General features: G+C 44.4%; 1 pseudogene; it reads right to left on the minus strand.

Moving 5' to 3' along the window:
* Positions 1-688: 688 nt before the first annotated feature.
* LOC138843819 (serine/threonine-protein kinase Nek3-like) overlaps positions 689-24,517 on the minus strand; it is a 51,346-nt pseudogene continuing 27,517 nt past the window's right edge.

The following is a 24,517-nucleotide window of genomic DNA, read 5'->3' on the forward strand; positions in this document are numbered from 1 at the left end:
ACACTCACTATATGAAGAGACATTGTTCTCACACTATTCTTTTTTTAAAAAAGACTTATTTATTTATTTGAGAGGCAGAGTTACACACAAAAAGAGGGAGAGGCAGTGATATATAGAGAGAGGTCTTCCATCCATTGGTTCACTCCCTAAATGGCCGCAACGAATGGAACTGGACTGATCCAAAAGCCAGGAGCCAAGAGCTTCTTCTAGGTCTCCCACACTCACACTATTCCTTAACACTTTAGATATCCTTTCTTTTTGTTCTTTGCACTCATTTAAAATAACTGATTAAAGTCTGTCTAAGGGCCAGCATTATGGCATAGTGGGTTAAGCTACTGCCTGAAACACCAGCATCCTATATGGATGCCAGTTCAACTCCCTGCCACTCTATTTCTTATCCAGTTCCCTGCTAATGTGTCTTGGAAAGCAGAAGATGATGGCCCAGGTGCCTGAGTCCCTGCCATCTATGTGGGAGGCTGGGATAAAGCTCCTGGTTTCAACCTGAAACAGCCCTGGCCATTGTGGCTATTCGGAGAGTGAACCAGCAAATGGAAAATAGTAAGTGTGTGTGTGTGTGTGTGTGTGTGTGTGTGTGTGTGTGTCCCTCTCTCTATAACACTGCCTTTCAAATAAATAAATCTTTTTTGAAACTTTTTTAAAAGTTAAAACAAATTTTAAAAGTCCTTGCCTTGGCAGTTGCAGGTTGTCATCTCAAATCTCATCAAGCGCATGCAGGGTACAAATCTGCTGGTGTTTGTCATTCCCCCAGTTCATTCACAGAACCTGCAATGAGATCAACAACAAAATATTCTGTCACCATCATCAAGGGCATAGTCTAAGGTTTTAAGCAAGTGTAACTCACTTCCAGCATCATACTCAAGAAGAAGGGCATATGGGTACTGGTTCATGTTCCGACTGCTCCACTTCTTTTTCAGCTCCCTGCTAATGGCCCAGGAAAAGCAGCAGATGACCCAAGTGTTTGGGCCCCTGCCACCTATATGGGAGACTCAGATGAAGCTCTTGGCTCCTGGCTTCAGGCTTCAGTCTGGCCCAGCACTTGCTATTGTTGTCATCTAGGGAGTGAACCAGATGATGGAATCTCTCAATCTCTCTGTCTCTCCCTCTCCACAGTAACTCTGACTTTCAAAACAAATAAATAAATCTTTTTAAAACACAAAAGGACATTGACATTAGTATGTTGATGAGTGCCAACACTGCCAGCAAAGTGGCTACAGAGTTCTGTGAAACCACTATCAGCAGCTAAGTGACAGAGAATGGCCTTTTTTTCAAAGAACTTTTGCAGACTCCAATTCTTTAATGACTGTGGTTGCTGATGCAAACACTGTTGGACTTTGTGGTACTCTTAAAAACATTATGGCCTTAGGAACTGGGTTCTGTGACTACCTCTGCTGTGGTGACAACATTAAAGCTGCCATCATCCACATGTGCCTCATGGAAATATTTGCTTTTTCCAGGATCTCTGCTAGGGTCAGGAGTCCACAGTCACTGTCCTAGAGAGCTGCCAGGTGGCTAACCTGATTGTCACCTGCTACACAGGGTGGAACCACAGGTGACCAAGGCATTTGCCAGAACTAGGAAGACCACTGAAGAATTGGAGGAGATGCTGAATGGGTAGAAGTCTCAAGGACCTCAGACTTCTGAAGTGTATCACATCCTCAAACAGAAAGAACCAGCTGACAAGTTTCCATCTGCAGTATATCAGATCTGTGAAGGCAGACTCTTCCTAGAGATGTCGTCTCCAGAGCCATCAGAGTATATCTGAAGTTAGCCATGCAACACATTGGAGAATGTTTTATCTTTCTAATCAATCTTCTGTTTTCACATGGAACTATGTGACTTGGCAACAACATGTTTGCTTGAAGGTAATCCTAGTTTGGATAGTTATATATTTTTATAGTTTAACTTTTTAATTGTGAGAGACAATTCATTGGCTAAGATGTACTGGGCAGTAACTATATACACATGTAAACATGTAATTGTGTACTGTTTCTCATTCTGTGAGACCAAAATTTTATGTCCATTTTAAAAATTGCTTTTGAAACTTTCCTACTGTGATCGTTTATAAGATTATGACTGGGGCTGGCACTGTGGCAAAGAAGGTTAAACTGGGGCCAGCATGGTGGCAGAGAAGGCTAAGCCTCCATCTGCAATGCTGTCATCCCATATAAGCACTGACTCAAGTCACGGCTATTCCATTTCTGATCCAGCTCCTGATAATGTACCAGAGAATGCAGCAGAGGATGGCCAAGTCCTTGGGCCACTGCACACACATGGGAGACCTGGATGAAGCTCATGGCTCCTGGCGTCAGCCTGGCCCAGTCCCAGCTGCTATGGCCATATGGGGAGTGAACCAACAGATGAAAGATTTCTCTCTCTCTCCCTCTCTCTCTGTAACTCTGCCTTTCAAATAAATATATAAATAAATAAAATATTTTAAAAAAACATTGGGAAGGAGGACCCTTCTCTTCATCTCTCTCTCTCTCTCTCTCTCACTGTAACTCCACCTACTATTTCAAAAGACAGCTGTTTCATGCAGTAGGGTCTAGGTGTATTCACAGCTGAGTGGGAATTGAGATAAAGGACTCTGAGATGTGAAGGTCTATTAAGTACTAGTGTAGGTTATTGGGTGTTGGGATATCTGAGAATTTTTCATTCTGTTCAAGATCTCTGTCCTGGCATGCATTCTGCCCCTTTCCCCCTCCCAGGACCTCCACAGAATATACATTCACATTTCTATCTAAACTTGAGAGCTGGAAGGAGCAATATAATGGCTCTGGGACAGAAGACAGGTGAAAGGCAGTAAGCAAAGGATGTAGTAGATGTCTGCTTTGTTTTTATTTTGACATGCAGCCTTCACTCTCACTTCTGGAAATGTATCTCTGTTGCCTTCTTTTTTGGCTGGCGCTGCGGCTCACTAGGCTAATCCTCCGCCTTGCGGCACCGGCACACCGGGTTCTAGTCCTGGTTGGGGCGCCGGATTCTGTCCCAGTTGCCCCTCTTCCAGGCCAGCTCTCTGCTGTGGCCAGGGAGTGCAGTGGAGGATGGCCCAAGTGCTTGGGCCCTGCACTCCATGGGAGACCAGGAGAAGCTCCTGGCTCCTGCCTTCGGATCAGCGTGGTGCGCCAGCCATGGCAGCCATTGGAGGGTGAACCAACGGCAAAGGAAGACCTTTCTCTCTGTCTCTCTCTCACTGTCCACTCTGCCTGTCATAAAAAAAGGCAAGTTTTACTAATAATGGATGATCAGATAAATTCACCAAAAATATATTGATAATTCATTTGATTATAAATGAAGAAAACACACTTGAGTTATAAAATACACATACCCATTTGAGAATTTGAAAAACACAGACAAAAGAAAAAGATATATTCCTTAATTATTGAAAAAAGGAATTATGTAATTTGAATTACTGGTTCAAATATGTTTCAAATTTGAATTACTATATTTAGTGAAGAATCCTTGTACTCATTCAATATTCCAATTGTCTTTTATAGTGATCATTTCCAAAACATGGTATGCACCACCCCATTTAATTTTTTCTTCAGTTTTTTCTTCATACTACTTGTTGAATTCCTTACTTAGTGGAGAGTTAATCTTGTGAGTATAAATTAAGCTGAAAATACATCTTCGTAAAAATCAAGAGTGGGAATAGGAGAGGGTGGAGAAAGCAGTGTGGGAGCATGGGTGGGAGGGAGGGTAGAGTGGGAAGTAGCACTATATTCCTGAATCTATATATATGAAATACATGAAATTTGTATATTTTAAAAAAATTTTAAAAAAACCAAGAAAATTCTGTCTTTATCAAGATATACTAAATAGACATTGCTAAGATCTTCCGTCTTCCCTAGCAGAGCAGGATAGCTATTTTAAAACAGAATGCCAAATGATAAAAGGAAAGAGTGAAGCTATAAATATGTCACATTTCAAATAGCTAAGGAGCATCCACAGTCAGATGCTTTTTAAGCCGGGAAGATTTATCTCAGAGGCATCCTAAGTAAGACTGTCCAAAAAGACCATCTTTTCTCTCTCTCTCTCTCTCTTTTTTTTTTTTTTTTTTTTTTTTTGGACAGGCAGAGTGGACAGTGAGAGAGAGAGACAAAGAGAAAGGTCTTCCTTTGCCATTGGTTCACCCTCAAATGGCTGCCGCGGCCGGTGCACCGCGCTGATCCGAAGGCAGGAGCCAGGTGCTTCTCCTGGTCTCCCATGGGGTGCAGGGCCCAAGCACTTGGGCCATCCTCCACTGCACTCCCTGGCCACAGCAGAGAGCTGGCCTGGAAGAGGGGCAACAGGGACAGAATCTGGCGCCCCGACCAGGACTAGAACCCGGTGTGCCAGTGCCGCAAGGCAGAGGATTAGCCTATTGAGCCGCAGCGCCGGCCAGAGACTATCTTTTCTCAAGATCTCATTGCTCAGAAAAGGTAGAGTTCAAGTTCAATTGCAAACATGTTTTGGTCTGAATTTACCAAGAATTTTTTTTTTTTACTTTTTTTTTCTATAGATTTATTTGTTTGAAAGAGTTACACAGAGAAAGGAGAGGCAGAGGGCGGGGAGGGAAAGGGAGAGGGAGAGAGAGGTCTTCCATCCGCTGGTTTGCAGAGCTGGGCCAATCTGAAGCCAAGACCCAGGAGCTTCCTCCGGGTCTCCCACGTGGGTCCAGGGGTCCAAGGACTTGGGCCATCTTCCACAGCCTTTCCAGACCATAGCAGAAAGCTGGATCGGAAGTGGAGCAGCCAGGACTGGAACCGGCGCCCACATGGGCTGCGGGCACTGCAGGCAGGGGCTTTACCCGCTGTGCCACAGCACCCGTCCCTTTCCATCTAAAGCATTCCTGAACTCTAACTTTTATTTCCTTAAAGGCAGAGCTACAAGGAGAGGATGACAGGTGACAGAGAAAGATCTTCTAAACGCTGTTCACTCCCCAGAGGCTGACACCAGGAGCCTGGAACTCGATCCGGGTCTCCCCCATGGATGGCAGGGCCACATGGTTGGGCCGTCTGCCACCACCTTCCCAGGCCCACCAGCAGGGAGCTGGATCGGAAGTGGAGCAGCGGGGACCTGAACTGGTTGCCATGAGGGTTGCTGGCGTGTAGCAAGGCTGCCAGAGACCAGGGCATCACCGGCCCGCAGGCCCGGACACCTGGGACAGGGTAGGGGTGGGGCCAGCAGCAGGAGCTCACGGTGGTGCTGAGTGGACGGCCGGGGCTGCTGGACCTAGCCTGGCCAGCGGGCTCAGGTAGGCACAGAGCAGCTGGGGGCAGGGGGTGGGCAAGGTGCAGGGAGCCCAGCCTCTGTGGGGGGACCGTGGGAGGGCACTGCATTTTTAAAAGGAAGATTTACTTGGGGACAGGCTTAAGCCACAGCCCACATGGAGTTCCGAATGATGGCCTGGAACGCAGTGGAAGACCGCCCAAGTGCCAGGGCCCGCGCCCACCTGGGAGCCCCCATGGAGTTCCTGGCTTCAGCGCAGCCCAGCCCTGGGGGTTACAGTCCCCTGGGGAGTGAAGCCGCGTGCAGACGACCTCTCTCTTTCTCTGCCCAGATCACCTGCTGGCTCACCCCAGGTGCCCGCAGTGGCCTGGCAGGCACAGGGCAAGGCCAGAAGCTCCAGCCTGGTCTCCCACAGGGGGGCGGGGCCCGAGCACTGAGGCGCTTTAGCAAGGAGCTGAGATGTGGGGCCTGCATGCTGACCAGCTGCTGGGACGGTGTTTCCACAATTCTCCGCGGCAGGCAGGCCGGGCACGGGCGGGGCAGGGCTAGGGGTGACATCCCGCCCGGGGGCCTGGCCGTGGCTGGGGGCTCCGCTTTACTCAGCTGCCCTCCCGCCCATGCGACCGCCACGCAGCCACCTTGGAGTCAGAGCACAGCCCCCTGGGGGGAGACCAGGGCACAGCCCCCAGCACCCGCCGGGCTGCTCTGGCCGTCGGGGGGCGCCCCAGCTGTCGGGGGCCCTGTCTCTAACCCAGCCCGAGACACCCGGGGCACCAGGCGGGTCGCCCAGCACGGGCACAGAGCCCAGGACAGGGGCCCGAGGGAAGCGACAGGGGTCTGGAAGTGTCTCGGAGGCGGAGGCGCAGGTCACAGCCAGAGGAGCCAGGCTGTGGGAGCCCGCGCCCCGCCCGCCCACCCGCGCAGGGCCCAGATGAAGTCCCCGGGAGGGCCCATGGCCCCCTTCCCCGGCACCAGGCCCTATGGGGCCCGGCAGCCACCACCTACCTGTCCGCCAGCTGCTGGGCGCCAGGCCCACGCCGCCGCCACTCGCTCCGCGCCGAGGACTCGGGTCAGACGCCGCGGCTGCCAAGCTCCTGAATTTACCAAGAATATTGATCCACTCGTTCATGTTTCATACAAACTTATGACATTTTAAATGTAATCCTTCCTCTCCACATATAGATTAAACGGCAAATTAGAAACGATTTTACCTGATCTTCACTAAGTAACACTCCCCACTGTCTGCTGATCCTTCTCATGAGATCCCCTCCATCACAATATTCCATGACAATAAACAGCCGACATTTTTCTGTAAGAAAAGGCATCATTTGGCGCTGGAGGGGTTCAGATATTTAACAACCATTTGCTTGCTAAGTTCCAAAAAGTTCCAAAAGGTGGAGAATGTAACAGAAAATAATACTGTATACAATAGATCACAACTCTGGCTGTGGAGTCAAAACAGACTGGGTTCTACGCCCACTTAACCACCGAATGTTTCTTAGCTCTGTAACTCTGGGCAAGTCACTTTCTTTGTGTCTCAGTACCTCATCTGTAAAATGCAAATAATTCAGAAACATCCTACTAGGATGGCTGGAAAGATCAAATGAGTTCATCCATGTCAGATGCATAGAATATTGCCTACACATGAGAATGTGGTGAGAGCTATTATGATTAATACATTACTATAAGGATTAGAAATCTGCTGGAAAAGTAGCAGCTGTGAATCTCTCCCAGTACCCCAAGATTAAGAGCCCCTTCTTATGTTGGGGTATGAACATGTGTATTTATTCAAACATGTTGTTGAGTACAATAGCAACTGTTCTTTCTGGTGGACTTCTCCTAACCTACTCAGTAGATTCCTGGACGCTCTCCTATAGTGTTGCCCGCTCAAGGTCATCACTAGTGGCTTCTGGGCTCTCCATTTTTCTACACATTTCTGTTCCCACCAATCACACTGATGCTTACCGAGACCCTTGTGTTTTCCCCAAATCTTCTTATGCCACTTATGTTTGTCATTGTAACTATTATATAGACTGATATAGTAGGAATAGAAAAAGAAAGAGGATTATATCTGTAGAAGACCACATTGAATGTTTTGGAGGACTCAGAAAAATTGACTAAAGAAAAAAATTTCATTTACCTAAATGTTGGATGAGACAAGTAAAATATAGTTAGAAAAGCTCTAAGAGGATTGTGAATACAGATTATTCAGAAATTCTTATTCTACACTAAAGAAAGGAAACAAAATTCTAAATAAGAGGCAGAGCTTGCGGGTGGGAGGGACGTTTGTGGGGGGGAAGCCATTGTAATCCATAAGCTGTACTTTGGAAATTTATATTCATTAAATAAAAGTTTAAAAATAAATAAATAAAATAAAATAAAATACAAAAAAAATAAGAGGCAGAGCTTACATAAGAAAGAATATTCAGAACTCTAGTCCATGAACTCAATGCCTTGGTCCTGCATCAAAAGTTTGATAATATGTTGTGTTTTTATCTGTTAAATTTGTTTGCATGTATGGGGACAGGAGTTCTGGCATAGCAGATTAAGTCATTGCTTGTGACATGAGCATCTCATTGGGGTGCCCCGTTACATCCTGACTATTCTGCTTCCAAACAGCTTCCTGTAATACACCAGGGATGCAGCAGATAGTGGCACATGTACTTGAGATCTCTGCCATCCACCGGGGAGACCAGGGAGATTCAGATGTGGTCCTGGCTCTTGGCTTCAACCAGGGGCAGCTCTGTGTGTTATGGGCATTTGGGGAATGAACCAGTGGATAAAAGATCTCTCTGTGTCTGTCTCTGTGCATCTCTCTTTGTGTCACTCTTTCAAATATGTAAAAAAATTTTTAAAAATTTAAACACTCATATTATTCCTATGGGTGTCCCAGGCAGCTGCTTAATTGCTGTGCCAAATGCCTGCCCCCCTCATCTCCCTTCTTAAGGAGTAATCCATTTATTCAACAACACACTTTTATCAAGGACATGTGATCAGTAAGAAATGCTGTTAGGGATATGGAGCAAATAAGCTGTCCTCCTGCTCTGTCTAGTTGGGGAGTCATTCCACATTGTGTGACCAGTGCTGGATTGGATGTCTGTGGGCTTGAGGGTGTAGAGAGCAGAAAGTGACAGGGGGCCGGTGTTGTGGTTCAGTGGGTTAAGCTGCTGCCAGTGATGCATGCACTCATATGGGTGCTGGTTTGTTCTGGCTGCTCCATTTCCAACCTTTGCTCCACATTAATGTGCCTGGGAAAGCAATGGAAGATGGCCCAAGTGCTTGGGTACCTGCTACCCACATGGGAGACCCAGAAGATGCTCCTGGTTTGGGCCTGGCCCAACCCTGACCATTGTGGCAATTTGGGTAACAAAACAGCAGATGGAAGATCACTCTCTGTCTCCCCCTCTCTCTGTAACTCTGCCTTTCAAATAAATAGGTGAAAGAAAGAGAGAGAGGGGGAGAGAGAGAGAGAGGGAGGGAGGGAGGGAGGGAAGGAGGAAAGAAGGAAGGAAGGAAGGAAGGAAGGAAGGAAGGAAGGAAGGAAGGAAGGAAGGAAGGAAGGGTGAGTGATAAGTCTGACTGGAGATCTAAGAAGGCTCCTAAGAAGATGCTCCCCAATATATACCCTCACATCTGGAGATCAGTTATCCTCAGCACCATACTACTTGATTTTTGTTGTAACTCAGTCATTGAAAGAACTACGAAGGCAAGGAAGGGATGGCAACTTCAAAATGAGAGGGGAATCAGAATAAGGAAACTGAGGGGTCCACTTCATTTCCTTTCCACTAACCTCCATTGGACTCAGCCTTACACTACACTGGCTTTTGGTGAAAGAAACGGACAGGTTCAGGATTATCATGGTTGAACCATCTCAGACTATTCAGGCAAATGAGCATTAATTGGCTCTAATATAAGCATATCCTTTTTCCCCATTAATCAGTGTTATCAGTGTTAATTGCCTTTTTTGTTGTTTAATATTTATTTGAAAGAGTGACAGGGAAATAAAGAGTTTCTAGACTTATAAAGCTCATGGATCATAGACCTTGCAAAAACAATTAAGGGGCAATAATATTAGGGTTGTGGGGTTGGGGCTGTGGCATAGCAGGTAAAGCGGCTGCCTGCAGTGCTGCCATCCTATATGGGTGCCAGTTCAAGTCCATTTCCAATCCAGCTCTCTGCTGTGGCCTGGGAAAGCAGTAGAAGATGGCCCAAGTCCTTGGGTCCCTGCACCTGTGTGGGAGACCCAGAAGAATCTCCTGGCTCCTGGCTTCAGATCAGCACAGCAACAGCAGCCATTTGGGCAGTGAACTAGCAAATAGAAGACTTCTCTCCCTTTCTGCCTCTGCCTCTCTGTAACTCTGCCTTTCAAATAAATCTTTAAAAAATATATTAGGGCTGCAATCTTTATTAGCCAAGTCCCAACATACATTAACTGTTGCTATAATTATCAACTCTAAAACACACTCTTGAAAAATCAAGTTTGTGTCTTACAGACGTTAGAATCTTCTTATCAATTGCTGTAGGGCCAGCAGTCTTAATGTTTTCACTGTGTGCATAATTTTTAAAAACTTCCTAAAAATTTTAAAAAAATATTTGAGAGACAAAGACAGACAAAGGAAGAAAGATTCCATCCCTTGGTTCACTCCTTAAATACCCACAGAAGTCAGGAGCTGGACACTCAGTCCAGATCTCCTGCATAGCCTTCTGCTCTCCAGGACAGGCACTGGCAAGAAGTTGGAGTAGGGAACTGGAGGTGGGTATTGAATCCAGGCGCTCTGATATCTGCTGTGGGTGCCTGAGCCAACATGTTAACTGCTAGGCCAAATGCTTGCTCCTGCATAATTTTTAGAATACATTAAAAAATACATTAGCCAATTTTATTCACTTACATTTTCTTGTTTCTATATGCACAATAGTAATATGAAACTATGTTTAAGTAAATCTAAAAAGAGGTCTGTCTATGCATATAAAAATCATAAATGAGGAGAAAGCACTGTGTCAGCATCTGTAAGAATTTTTTCTTTTGCATTAGCATGCAATGATGCCTATTTCAATCGTTTGATGAAATATCATCTACTATCACTATCATTCCACAAAATAAAGGCATTTTAATACCAAAAATCTGGGAAGTACATACTATCAGAATAAAGAATAAAAAACAAATCTCCTATTTTCTTCTTGATCATTATGCTCTACTCACAATGACATCAGGGAAGGTTCTATGAAGAATCTGAGATTCTACCCTACTAACTGGCTGCTTTCTACTTCACAAATGCTGGCAGAAGTCATGAGACTCCCAGGTAAGAAACAAAGGATGTTATTGTGTCTGGCAAAAGCAGTAGCCAGAGCTTCATATTAACACTGGTTCTCTATGTCACTGAAATCCCACAGAACCAACACAGGTGGGTCTGGATGGACACTGGTACATGGGGGTGGGCTTCATCACACTGAGGGCAGGGAAGCTACTGCTTTCACAGCGAGAAGGAAGCAAGGCTGCTGTCTTCAGGGAGATGTCACCTCATCTTTAAAAGTTGCTCTCAGCAAACACAGTCCTGAGAAACAGCCCAGGTAGACAGTGGACAGGACCTTGCATTCTTGGGATACCCAGCAGTGGATGCTGAAGGCCCCCGGTGAGCTGTTCTCCCAACAGCTCTGGCTGGTCCTTTAGCACATCAGGCCTGCTCTTGCCTCATGCCTTTGCAGTGTTCATTCCCTTAGCCTAGAAGGTTCTTCCTGAGACATCAGCAGGACTCTTTCCTTACCTCCTCCAAATCTTTGCTCCAATGTCACCTTCATAAGTCCTTCCAGACCACTCTATTTAAAACTGCACCCTCCCACCCCCCATCTCATTCCATTCTATTTTCTGACAGCACTTGTCACCTTGCTATATAAAGTAAGCTCATGAATTACATTTACATTTGTCCTCTGTCTCTCCCTACTCCCTAGCTCCAAGAAGGTTAAGTCCTATAGTTGCATTAGGATGTATGATGGCCCTGGTGAACAAACCACAGATGACTCTAACCCCTGAGTGAGGGTGGAACCACTCTTCCCGGGACTGTTATGTCACATTACAAGGGGACTTTGCTGATGTAAAGGCACTGATCAGCTGACTCAGGGTCAATGGAAAGGCAGATTACCCAGGTGGAAGTGACCTAACTACATGATCCATTTTAATCTGTATCTAGAGGTCAGAAACAAAGGAAGAGAAGGATCTCCACACTCTGTTAAGGAGGCCAAATGGCAAGGTACAGAGGCCCACTTCTTGAAGCCGACAGCAGAGGCCCCGTTAACAGGTTAGCTGCCAGCTGCTGAACAGCCAGCAAGAAAGTAGGGGCTTATGTCTTAAAATTGCAGGGAAATGAACATGAACAGGCCAAACAGCAACCTGAGTAGGCTCAGAAAAGGACCATGAGCTGCAATCCCAGCTGACACCCTCATTTCAACTGCATGAGACCCTGAGCAGACTCTCCAGCTAAGCCAAGCCCCACCTTCTGAGCTGCAGGATTTAAGAGCTCATAAATGGTAGCTGTTTTAACCAACTAGATTGTGGTCATTTGCTAGGCAGCAATAGAAACCAAATGCAGCAGTGCAGAGATTTTTGCCTCTTTTGATCACTGGTGTATCTTGGAGTCCTAGAACATACCTAGCACATGACAGACAGTATTTATTGATAGAACTTATGTGGTATTAATTTAGCCTTAGGAAAATATCAAGACATCCTCCTTATTTTTCTTATGCTGCTTCAAACTGGGAAAACTTCACAATTTCCATAGACAAACAGTGGAGCCTGGTGTGTTCAGGGATGAGCTGTTGGAGGGCAAACAAAGCCTTTATCAGGTGCTACAAAGACCTTTCCAGATAAGCTTGGGGTTTCAGGTACCAACAAGCTACCAAGCAAAGGCAAATGCATCACAGCATCTCCAGTGTTTGTAAACACAGGGTGATTTACTTAGAAAAATAAAAGCAGTCATCAGAAAATGTAAACTTACAATATAAACAAACAAAGCACAGGTTTTCATACTTAGAAGTGACCTGAGTTTTGTAACAGTATCCAGTATAAACTGTCCTTTAAAGCTGATCTTGCATGATATAAAGACATACTACACTCTGTTAAGCCACTCCATTCCATTCATTCATTCAGCAAACATACATTAAGCAGCTCCTATGTGCTAGATGCTAAGGATCAAGAACTGAACAGGGGCCTGTGCTGTGGCTAACTAGGTTAACCCTCCACCTGTGGTGCCGGCATCCCATATGGGTGCTGGTTCTAGTCCCGACTGCTCCTCTTCCCATCAGGCTCTCTGCTATGGCCTGGGAAAGCAGTAGAGGATGGTCCAGGTGCTTGAGCCCCTACACCTGTGTGGGAGATCTGGAAGAAGCACTTAGCTCCTGGTGCAGCTCCGGTTGTTACAGCCATGTGGGGAGTGAGCCAACGGAGGGAAGACCTTTCTGTCTCTGCCTCTCACTGTCTGTAACTCTCTCTCTCAAATAGATAAATAAAATCTTTTAAAAAAAAAAAAAAGAACTGAGCAAAAGGGAGATTCCTTTCACCAAAGGTCATTTGGATATTTATAACATCATGCGTGGGCCATACAAATTACCAAGTTAAAATTAGCCTGCTAAGGAGTTATTGAATTATGGAGTCCCATCTGTGGCTGCCATGGCAGGGCCAGACCCAGTGACTCCTGAAGATGAATATAAAATGTACAAATTCATAATTATGATGTAGGGATTCAGTATGATGTGACCAAAGCCATTTTGGACACATCTGTCCTCTTCCTCTTGTGGTAGCCCTGAGGGTCATTCCAAACCTTGTGAGATAAAGGAAGTCATTAAGATCTGCCAGACCTGCAGGTGGAATGTCCCCTGTCTAATCCTTGGAACAGTACTGTTGCTTGAGATGGTCCAGGTGCTGTTAGGTTAGCTGGGGACCCCCTTCCCATTGACTGAGGTTGTGTGGATCCATTGTGTCATGTACACCACCACAGCCTACACTTCTGTGCTCTCAATAAATCACTTTCTATCTAATCTTGGATTTTTCTTCTTTGGTCTCTCAGTCCCTTTTCCCTGTGGCAGCTGGTTCTCATACACAGGGTTTTTCCTGAAACATAGGCATACTTGTAGACACACAGGATATATAGACCCAAATACAAAAATTGCAGAGATCAGTAAAGAGGTTAGACTGAGGGGGAGCAGGAGTAGGAGTTAGCCATACACAGTCACAACAGCATCCCAGCAAGTGAGGTGGTAGCATTTTTTGCCCCAGAAACCTTTGATTTAAAGTATATACACTTCATGCATTTCATAAATACAAATTTAGGAACATAGTGATTCTTCCCACCCTATCTGCTCTCCCACTCACACTCATTTATGGCATAGCTGGATATCAATAGACAGGAATGAGGTCACTTCATTTAGGGGCTCCCCTTGGAAGTTGTTCAATACAGTTCCATCAGCTGGCCATGTGCATTGCTCTATTCCCAAGAACACATCCCAAGGGTCCCAAGAGCTCTTTTAAATTCTCAGTTAAAGAACAGCTGTAACACAGTAAACTCATAGACTGATAATCACTTTAAATAGCACTGTGACCTCAGATTCAGCTCTTATGGCTTTCTGGTCTGGCTGAAAAGCCCATGATAGCATTTCAGGCATGGAAATCCAAGACACTATGGCAAAAAAAAATGTCCTACAAGAAGGATCTCTGTGAAAGAGACCCAAGAGGAAAGAAGTGTCCATCAAAGAAGGATGTACTTTTTCTGAAGGGAGGAGAGAACCTCCACTTTGCTTATGGCCTTATCTAAACATTGACAGAGTTTGTATTCACAAAAGGCTTCCATACCTTTGGTATCTCATGTCAAGACCCTTGGGTGATCACTGATGTCATACATAAGAGTGTTAATTGTTAAATCAACAACAGGAGTCACTATGCACTAATTCCCCATGCAGGACTTCTGTCCTCAATGAGTTGTATTATGAGAATTAACTGTAAAACCTGTTCTCAAACAGTTTGTGTGTGTGTGTGTGTGTGTGCGTGTGTGTGCAAATTGTTGAAATCTTTACTTAGTATAGAGTTGGCCTTCTCTGTATAAAGTTAATTGAAAATGAATATTTGGGGGGCCGGCGCTGTGTCTCAGTAGGTTAATCCTCCGCCTGCATTACTGGCATCCCATATGGGCACCAGTTCAAGTCTTGGCTGCTCTGCTTATTATCCAGCTCTCTGCTGTGGCCTGGGAATGCAGTGGAGGATGGCCTGAGTGCTTGGGCCCCTGCACCTGTGTGGGAAACCTGGAAGAAGATCCTGGTTCCTGGTTCGGATCAGCCTGGTTCTGTCCATTGTAACCATTTGGGGAGTGAACCAGAGGATGGAAGATCTTTCCCTGTCTTTCCCTCTCTTTGTCTATAACTCTACCTCTCAAATAAATAAAAAAATATTTTTTAAAAAGACATTTGCAACAAAATGAATACAACTGGAAACCATTACACATAGTGAAATAAGCCAGTCACAAAAAGACAAATACCATATGGTCTCTCTGATCTGTGGTAACTAATGGAGTACTCAAAAGGTAATCTATAGGAGTGAAACTGACACCTTGAGATGCGATGATTTTTAACAGCTCTTGACTGTCAAGGAACAATGTTATTCTTGTTTGTTTGTTTCTGTTCTTTTTTGTTCATACTATTGAGGGAATTCTCTACTTAATGTAGGGTTAATTTTACGAATAAAAAAGTAACTGAAAACTGACCTTTGTAAAAAAAAAAGAAAATAATGGGAAAGGGAGAGTGAGGAGGAAGAAGGAGGGGAGTATGGGCAGGAGGGAGGTAGGGGAGAAGAATCATCATGTTCCCAAATTTGTATATATTTAATACATGAAGTTTGTATTCCTTAAATAAAATTTTTAAAAAAAATTAAAAAGAAATATTTTTAAAGACCAGTTCTTTAACAGGAAAATAACTCACAATAAAAAACTTTGAAATATAATAATCTATATTAAATCATTAAAATTAATCTATATTAAAGCATTAAACTTTCATTGGAAGTTGGATAACAGTGAGTTCTTTTTCCTTTGAGCCTTTTCTCCCTAAGTCTTCTCATTGAACAGGGGAAAATGTAGTGAGCTGAAGGGCACTCCCATGCTTTAAAAAAAAAGCTTATTTATTGTTTATTTGAAAAGCAGAGCAAGATAGAGAAAGGGAAAGAGGGAGAAGGAAAGAGAAAGATTTTTCATCTGCTGGTATGCTCCCTAAATGGCCACAACAGGGAGGCAGGGTCAGGCCAAAGCCAGGAGTCTGAAACTCCATCTGGGTCTCCCATGTGGGTGACAGGGGCCCAGCTATTTGAGTCATCCTCTGCTGCCTTCCCAGGTGCATTAGCAGGAAGCTGGACTGGAAGCAAGGAGCCAGGACTCAAACCAGTACTCTGATATGGGATGACAGCATCACAACCACCACACCACACACTCGGTCCTACGCGCATGCTTGTTTGTTTTGTAAGATTTATTTATTTATTGGAAAGGCAGAATTACTGAAAGAGAAAGACAGAGGAAAGAGATCTTCCATCCACTGTTTTACTCCACAAATGGCCTCAATGGTAGGGGCTGTGCCAGACCAAAGCCAGGAACCAGGAACTCCATACTTGTCTCCCATGTGGCTGGCAGGGGGCCAAGTACTTGAGCCACTTGCTGTTGCTTTGCCAGGCAGGGAGCCAGATCAGAAGTGGAGCAGCTGGGACTCAAACCTGTGCTCATATGAGACGCTGGCATTGTAGGCAGTTGCTTCACCTGCTGTGCCACAATGCTTGTCCCACACATATATTTAAGTTTCTAGGGGGTGGGTGTTTGGTGCAGTGGTTAAGATCCTGCTTGGGATGCCCACATTCCATATCAGAGTGCTGGTCTGAGTCTTGGCTCCTCTGCTTCTGATTCAGCCTTCTGCTAGTGTACACCCTGGGAGGCAGAAGGTGATGACCCAAATATGAGGGTCCCTGCCTCCCATGCGGGAGACCCAGACTGAGTTCTTGGTTCCGGGCTTCAGACTGGCCTTGCTCCAACTATGGTGGGCATTTGAAGAGTGAACCCATAGATGGAAGATCTTTCCTGTTTATCTGTCTCTCTCTTTTTCAAATCAAACAAAAATACATAATTTTATAAAAAAAATTTTCCAGATAGTGATTACTTTTGAGTTTTCACTTAAACAAAAAAACTCTAATGTAAAAATGTGAATTAAATCTTAATAAAAACCATTTCAAGATAGAGCTAGGACAGATTTTTTAAATTATGACTTTCTTATAATGACAAGGACTTCATCATTTGAGCAGATACAAAATCCAGGACTATAATTTCTAAATCAAAATTGCAGCCATTAATCTTCCTGAGACCTTTCTCCCAGGTATTGGCCCTCCTCAGGCTCCCACATTCCATGTTTAGCCCTATTGGAATGTGCACACGGTACAGCGCTGGTTTCCCTGGCAATAAATGCCTTCAGTCTTCAAAGCAGAAACAGTGTTTTACTGGTTTATTTTAAATCTTAATCTGTTAGTAAATCAATAAATATTGCCAAAACAGACCTCAATCTGCTACAATAAATAAAGTTCAGACTTACTATATACCACTATAGGCTCTTGGTATAACTTGTCTCCAATTTTAACCTAGGAAGGTGGCTCAGGAATTGAATTATCAAAATTATACACATGCACACACCCTTCATGCAGGCCTTTGGCCTGGATCCCTAGGGTTAGAAGTATAAAAGGTTATTTTGTACAAGTTTACTAAAAATGTCTATAGAAAAACTTTAAAAATCAAATCCTGCTTGATCATCCCTTTTAAGTTCTATTCAATATAACTGAATTCAAGGACACAGCAAAAGAAATCTTGGGGCTGTCACAAAAGTAATGTCCAACACTTGCATGGTAAAAATGGGCTACTCTTAAAAAAAAGTAGTAGCATGATTATTAAAATAAGCAAACAAATGGGCAAATAGCTCAATGAAGCTCTAGGGAATGCACTGTGGCACAGTGGGTTGGTTAAGCTACTACTTGAGATGCCAGCATCCCATATTGAAGTGCTGGCTCAAGAACGGGCTGCTCAGCTTCCAATCTAGCTCCCGTTAACAAACTTGGGAAAGCAGTGGATGATGGTCCAAGTGCTTGGCCCACTGCCACCCATGTCAGAGAGCAGGACAGAGTTCTTAGCTCCCAGCTTTGGCCTGGCTCAGCCCAGTCTGTTGTAGCCATCTGGGGAGTGATCCAGTGGTGGGAGATCGATCTCTCTCTCCCTCACTGCCTTTCAAATAAATAAGTCAATCTTTTTTTAAACAATGTGAGTAAAGTAGCCACATGGAAAATTTTAATTGCAGCTTAAGACAGGCTAGAACAGATTTCAGGGACCTCTAAAAATACAATGCTAAGACGTACTTCACAATTTTACAGCTGCAGGGTTTCTAGGAAGGGAGAATGGGGAATTACTATTAAATGGGTCTAGAGTCTCAGTGTTGGAAGGTGAGAAAAACTTGGTGGTGGGATAGTGGCGATGTCAGTACAAAGGGAACACTCTGTACCTGGCTGAATGGCATTAAAATGGTCAAGGTGGTGTATTCTATGTTATATATATATCTCATACTTTTTTAAAAATTGAAGAGTTTCCACAATTACAGGCACCAATTACCATTCTATAAAGTGTGTAGGTCTGAAACGCCAGGCTGAGATCAGCATTCTGAAGGATGTTCAACAAGGTGTCAGGGGTCTCTTTGAGCCACTGCTTGCAGGCGTTATTTTCACTGTATTTGATTACAGAACCACCTAGAGGGAAAAGATAAAAATTAGCACCAAATAAAAAAAAGATGTTCGGCATCTGTCTCCCAGATCACATTTCAGGCTGTCGCTCCCCCTCTTCGTGGAGGAACGACACAGGACCCTGTGCTGTTCTTTTGTCTGCTCGGCCCTCCCCGGGTTTGCTGCTGGTTCTTCCCGGGTTGGCTACCATCCCTTCCACCTCCGTGGAAGGGCGGTTCCCCCTGCCACATTCCCCACTTCTGCGGGGGAGCGGCACACCACCGGCCGGCTCTCTCGGGGGCTGCACAGGTGTTCCTTCAGATAGATGTTCCCCTTAGATGTTCCTGGTGCATGTTGTCTCTCTCCTCCTTTATAGTCCTCTTCCGCCAATCCCAACTCTGCTACCCACACGCCGAGTACGCTGCTCTCCTCCAATCAGGAGCAGCTCCTGCAGCTTGTCAAGTTGGTGAGAGGCAGCTGGGAAGAAGCTGTTTTCTCCTCTCCCAGCGCCATATTGTGGGAGAGCAGATGTATAGAATAAGTCTTAATTCCAGTAACTTAGTCTAGTCCGAGTTGCTCCCAGTTGCTCCCCACACAGGCAAAGTTAGTTATATTTGATTCTCAACTACAATGTTTTTCACTTTTTGTATGAGTAGTGCTCTGATGTGTGACACCTGGTATCTTGCACAGAGTGACATTAAAGAGAGAAAGAAATCCCAGCACATCATAACCATGAGCAAATGTCCTATAATAAAATAACTGCATTTGATCTGACACAGTCAGCCCTCCGCACCGTGTGCTCCACCACCTGTGTATCAGAAACACTGTTTTTAAAAAACTGGGTCTGTACTGAATGATTACACTTTTCCCCTTGTCATTATTCCCTAAATAACCCAGTATAACAACTATTTATGTCACTTGCACTGTATTACTAAGTAATCTAGGGATTTTTTTTAAAGTACATAGGAGGATACTTTAAATTTGATATAAGGGACTTGAGCCATCTTCAGATTTTGTTATCTTCAGAGGGTCCGGGAACCAACCCCCCAGGGATGCTATGGGCCGACTGTACTCACCTTTGTCATCCTCTGCTGTTACACTGGAAGTGAGGATGGACGCGTTTTCCAAAGCTGTCAAAGCTGTACCAGGTACATTTTTCTCCCACTGCCGCCTATGAGGGCCTGGTGAGCCTGCTTGCCTCAGATGCACTGACTTACTGCCTGGTTCTGAAATGTAAAGAGGAATGCCAAGCATGTCATTTTATTTATTCCTCTATAGCTACAAAAGTACCCTAAGGATTCAGAAGTATTTATTTTCTCTTTCAAACTCAGATTTAGCAACAGTGTTCTTTCAAATCTAAGTAGCAAAGGAAACAAACAAACAAAAAAGGTAAAATAAATCATTAAAGTGACTGAATTTGGAGGGCTGGTGTTGTGGTATAGCAGATAAAGCCACTGCCTACCATGCCAGCATCCTATATGGGCACAGGTTTGAGTCCTGGCTACTCTACTTTCTGTTCACCTCCCTCAAAATGTGCCTGGGGAAGTACTGGAGGATGGCCCAAGTACCTGGGCCTCTGCACCCATGTGGGAGATCTGGATGAAACTCCTGGCTCTTGGCTTCAGCCTGGCCCAGTCCTGGCTGTTACAGCCATTTGGGGAGTGAACCAGCAAATGGAAGATCTTGATCTCTCAGTCTCTCTCTCCTCCTCTCCCTCTCTTTATCTGTAACTCTTTCTAAATAAATAAATTAATTAAAAATATATATATATTTATTTATTTGAAAGTCAGAGTTATACAGAGAGAATAAGAGACAGAGAGGGATGTGGGCAATCCCAGCAGTTAGCCTGAGCCAAAGCACATTTTTCCCCACTCCCACCTTCTGCCAATCAGGTGAACTGCTCCCAGGTGTGGCCAAGGCCCATTAGGCCCACCTGGAAAGCTACTTGACCTTCCAGCTGATTGGAGAGGCATATTGGCATCCGTATCGGTTCTGTCCTGTAGTCAGTGTTCCCTTGAGTTAGTTACGCCCCTTCTCCCTGCTCTTTAAAAAGCCTACGTGGCTGTTAATAAAGGGACATGTTCATGGAAGCCTGTCCCCAGTGTTTCTTTATGGGAAAGGACACCTCTGCCCTGCTCTTCCCCGATGGTGTGGCTTTGCAGGACCAAGCCAGAGAGGAAGAAAGAGATCTTCCATCCACTGGTTCACTACCCAAATGGCCTTAAAGGCCAGGGCTGGGCCAGGCTGAAGCCAGGAACCAGGAGCTTCTCCTGGACCTCCAACATGGGTGCAGGAGCCCAGGTACTTGAGCCATCTTCTGCTGCTTTCCCAGGCACATTAGCAGGGAACTGGATGGGAAGTGGAGCAGCCAGGGCTCAAACCAGTGCCCATATGGGATGCTAGCTCCACAGGTGTTCATTTTAAAAGCTATGCCACAATGCCCATCCTAAATAAATAAACCTTTAAAAAAATAAAAGCAACTGAATTTTTAAGAAATAGTATATATGTAGTTATAAAGTATATGATGTACAAGGAAGAAGCTCCAGGAGGATTTTCATATCCACAGTAGCCTATGCTTTCTATGGTAGATAACAAATGCTACATTTCTTAATGGCTCTTAACAAGAAATCATATTCTCTTTTTTTAATGTGTATATACCTCTTTAAAAAGTTTTTGTTGACTGATTTGTTTGAAAGGCAGAATGAGAGACAGAGTGTGCGAGCAAACAGGGTTGGGGGAAGAGGGGAAGAGCTATCTCCCAATTGCTGGTTCACTCTCCAAATGCCCACAGCAGCTGGGTTGAGCCAAGCCAAAGCTAGGAGCCAGTGAACTCCATCTGGGTCTCCCACATGGGTGGCAGGGACTCACGGACTTGAGCCATGTCTGCTGCCTCCCATGGTGTGCATTAGCAGGAAGCTGTCCTGGAAGTGAAGGAGGGAGGACTCAAACCAAGCACTCAACATGGGATGCAGGCATCCCAAGTGTCTTTTTTTTTTAATTTATTTGACAGGTAGAGCTACAGACAGTGAGGGAGACAGAGAGAAGGGTCTTCCATCCGCTGCTTCACTCCCCAAATGGCCACAATGGCTGAGCTGGGCCAATCTGAAGCCAGTAGCCAGGAGCTTCTTCTGGGTCTCCAACATGGATGCAGGGGCCCAAGCATTTGGGCCATATTCTACTGCTTTCTCAGGTCATAGCAGAGAACGGGATCAAAAGTAGAGTAGTTAGAACTTGGACTGGTACCCATATGGGATGCCAGCACTACAGGCGGCAGCTTTCCCTGCTATGCCACAGTGCTGGCCCCAGTAATAAGAATTTTCAATGAGGTTTGTTGTAATGGGCTTTTCATGCTATGATCTTTTTTCTTTTTTAAGATTTAAAAATTTCACAAGAGACCTCGAATAGCTAAAGCAATCTTGTACAACAAAAACAAAGCTGGAGGCATCACAATACCAGATTTCAGGACATACTACAGGGCAGTTGTAATCAAAACAGCATGGTACTGGTACAGAAACAGATGGATAGACCAATGGAACAGAATTGAAACACCAGAAATCAACCCAAACATCTACAGCCAACTTATTTTTGATCAAGGATCTAAAACCAATTCCTGGAGCAAGGACAGTCTATTCAATAAATGGTGCTGGGAAAACTGGATTTCCACGTGCAGAAGCACGAAGCAAGACCCCTACCTTACACCTTACACAAAAATCCACTCAACATGGATTAAAGACCTAAATCTACGACCTGACACCATCAAGTTACTAGAGAACATTGGAGAAACCCTTCAAGATATTGGCACAGGCAAAGAGTTTCTGGAAAAGACCTGGGAGGCACAGACAGTCAAAGCCAAAATCAACTATTGGGATTGCATCAAATTGAGAAGTTTCTGTACTGCAAAAGAAACAGTCAGGAGAGTGAAGAGACAACCGACAGAATGGGAAAAAATATTTGCAAACTATGCAACAGATAAAGGGTTAATAACCAGAATCTACAAAGAGATCAAGAAACTCCACAAACACAAAACCAACAACCCAATTAAGAGATGGGCCAAGGACCTCAATAGACATTTTTCAAAAGAGGAAATCCAAATGGCCAACAGGCACATGAAAAAATGTTCAAGGTCATTAGCAATCAGGGAAATGCAAATCAAAACCACAATGAGGTTTCACCTCACCCTGGTTAGAATGGCTCACATATAGAAATCTACCAACAAAAGATGCTGGCGAGGATGTGGGGAAAAAGGGACACTAACCCACTGTTGGTGGGAATGCAAACTGGTCAAGCCACTATGGAAGTCAGTCTGGAGATTCCTCAGAAACCTGAAGATAACCCTACCGTTCGACCCAGCCATCCCACTCCTTGGAATTTACCCAAAGGAATTTAAATTGGCAAACAAAAAAGCGGTCTGCAGCCTAATGTTTATTGCAGCTCAATTCACAATAGCTAAGACCTGGAACCAACCTAAATGCCCATCAACGGTAGACTGGATAAAGAAATAATGGGATATGTACTCTTTAGAATACTATACCGCAGTAAGAAACAACGAAATCCAGTCATTTGCAACAAAATGGAGGAATCTGGAACACATCATGCTGAGTGAAATAAGCCAGTCCCAAAGGGACAAATACCATATGTTCTCCCTGATCGGTGACAACTTACTGAACACCAAAAAGGAAACCTGTTGAAGTGAAATGGACACTATGGGAAACGTTGACTTGATCAGCATAGCCCTGACTGTTAATGAACAACTTAATACATTATCCCTCTTAGTATTTTTTTTGTCTGTTCTACTTAATATGACTGGTTTAACTCTGTAATTAATACACAGTTATTCTTAAGTGTTGAAATTTAACTGAAACGTGATCCCTGTTAAACATCAGAGTGGGAATAAGAGAGGGAAGAGATGTATAATTTGGGACATGCTCAAGCTGACTTGCCCCAAATGGTAGAGTTAGAAACATACCAGGGGATTCCAATTCAATCCCATCAAGGTGGCATGTACCAATGCCATCTCACTATTCCAAGATATCAATTTCAGTTCACAACTGATCATAATGAAAGGACTAAGAGTCAAAGGGAGCACATAAACAAGTCTAGTACCTGCTAACACTAACCGATAGAATAAATAAAGGGGAGAGTGATCCAACATGGGAAGTGAGATACTCAGCAGACTCATAGAATGGCAGATGTCCTAAATAGCACTCTGGCCTCAGAATCAGCCTTAAAGGCATTCGGATCTGGCTGAAAAGCCCATGAGAGTATTTCAGGCATGGAAAGCCAAGACACTCTGGCAAAAGATCTCTGTGAGTGAGATCCCAGTGGAAAGAACCGGTCTTCAAAGAAGGAGGTACCCTTCTCTGAAGGGAGGAGAGAACCTCCACTTTGACTATGACCTTGTCTAAACAAGATAAGAGTCGGTGAACTCAAAAGGCTGCCATAGCCTTGGAAACTCATGACTGGAGCATAGGGAGATTACTGATGCCATAGACAGGAGTGTCAATTGGTAAAGTCAACAACAGGAGTCACTGTGCACTTACTCCTCATGTAGGATCTCTGTCCTTAATGTGCTGTGTATTGAGATTTAATGCTATAACGAGTACTCAAACAATATATTTCACTTTGTGTTTCTATGGGGGTGCAAACTGTTGAAATCTTTACTTAATGTATACTAAACTGATCCTCTGTAAAAAAAAAAAAAAAAGAAAAGAAAGAAATTATCAACTCCCAACTTGACTCTCACTGGGATTAAACATGACAATAGGTCTGATCTGATTTCATCATCATTTAAAAAAATCATCTATTATTTTTCACTTTATGTTTCTGTGTGGGAGCAAACTGTTGAAATCCTTACTTAATGTATACTAAGCTGATCTTCTGTATATTAAGATAATCGAAAATGAATCTTGATGTGAATGGAAGGGGAGAGGGAGTGGGAAAGGGGAGGGTTGTGGGTGGGAGGGACAGTATGGGGGGGAAGCCATTGTAATCCATAAATCGTACTTTGGAAATTTATATTCATTAAATAAAAGTTAAAAAAATAAAATAAAATAAAACTATTTTATATCTTTGTCAAAAAAAAAAGATTTAAAAATTTATTTGAAAAGCATCAGACAGAGAGAAGGAGAGACAGAATCAAGGAGGGGGCTGTTCTATCCAGCCATTCCCTAAACGGCCACAACACCCAGGGCTGGGCCAGGCAGAAGCCAGAAGCCTGCAGCTCCATCCAGGTTTCCCATGAGGGTACAGGAGCCTAAGCACTTCTGCTGCTTTCCCAGGTGCATTAGCAGGGAGCTGGGTCAAAGGTGAAGCAGCAGGGACTCATTTGGGATGCCAGCACTGCAGGTGGCAGCTTAACCTGCTGTACAATGCAGGTCCCCATGCTGTAATCTCAAATCAAGACATTTTATAAGGCTGCTATTATTGTGGCTCATAACACGGTACTCCCAAGTATGGCACTTTGATATGCTGAGTGCTTTGAACTAAAGGACATTACAAGCCCTCAGAAGCAGCCTCAGAATC

Source organism: Oryctolagus cuniculus, chromosome 9 (assembly GCF_964237555.1).
Source record: "Oryctolagus cuniculus chromosome 9, mOryCun1.1, whole genome shotgun sequence".
Taxonomy (NCBI): domain Eukaryota; kingdom Metazoa; phylum Chordata; class Mammalia; order Lagomorpha; family Leporidae; genus Oryctolagus; species Oryctolagus cuniculus.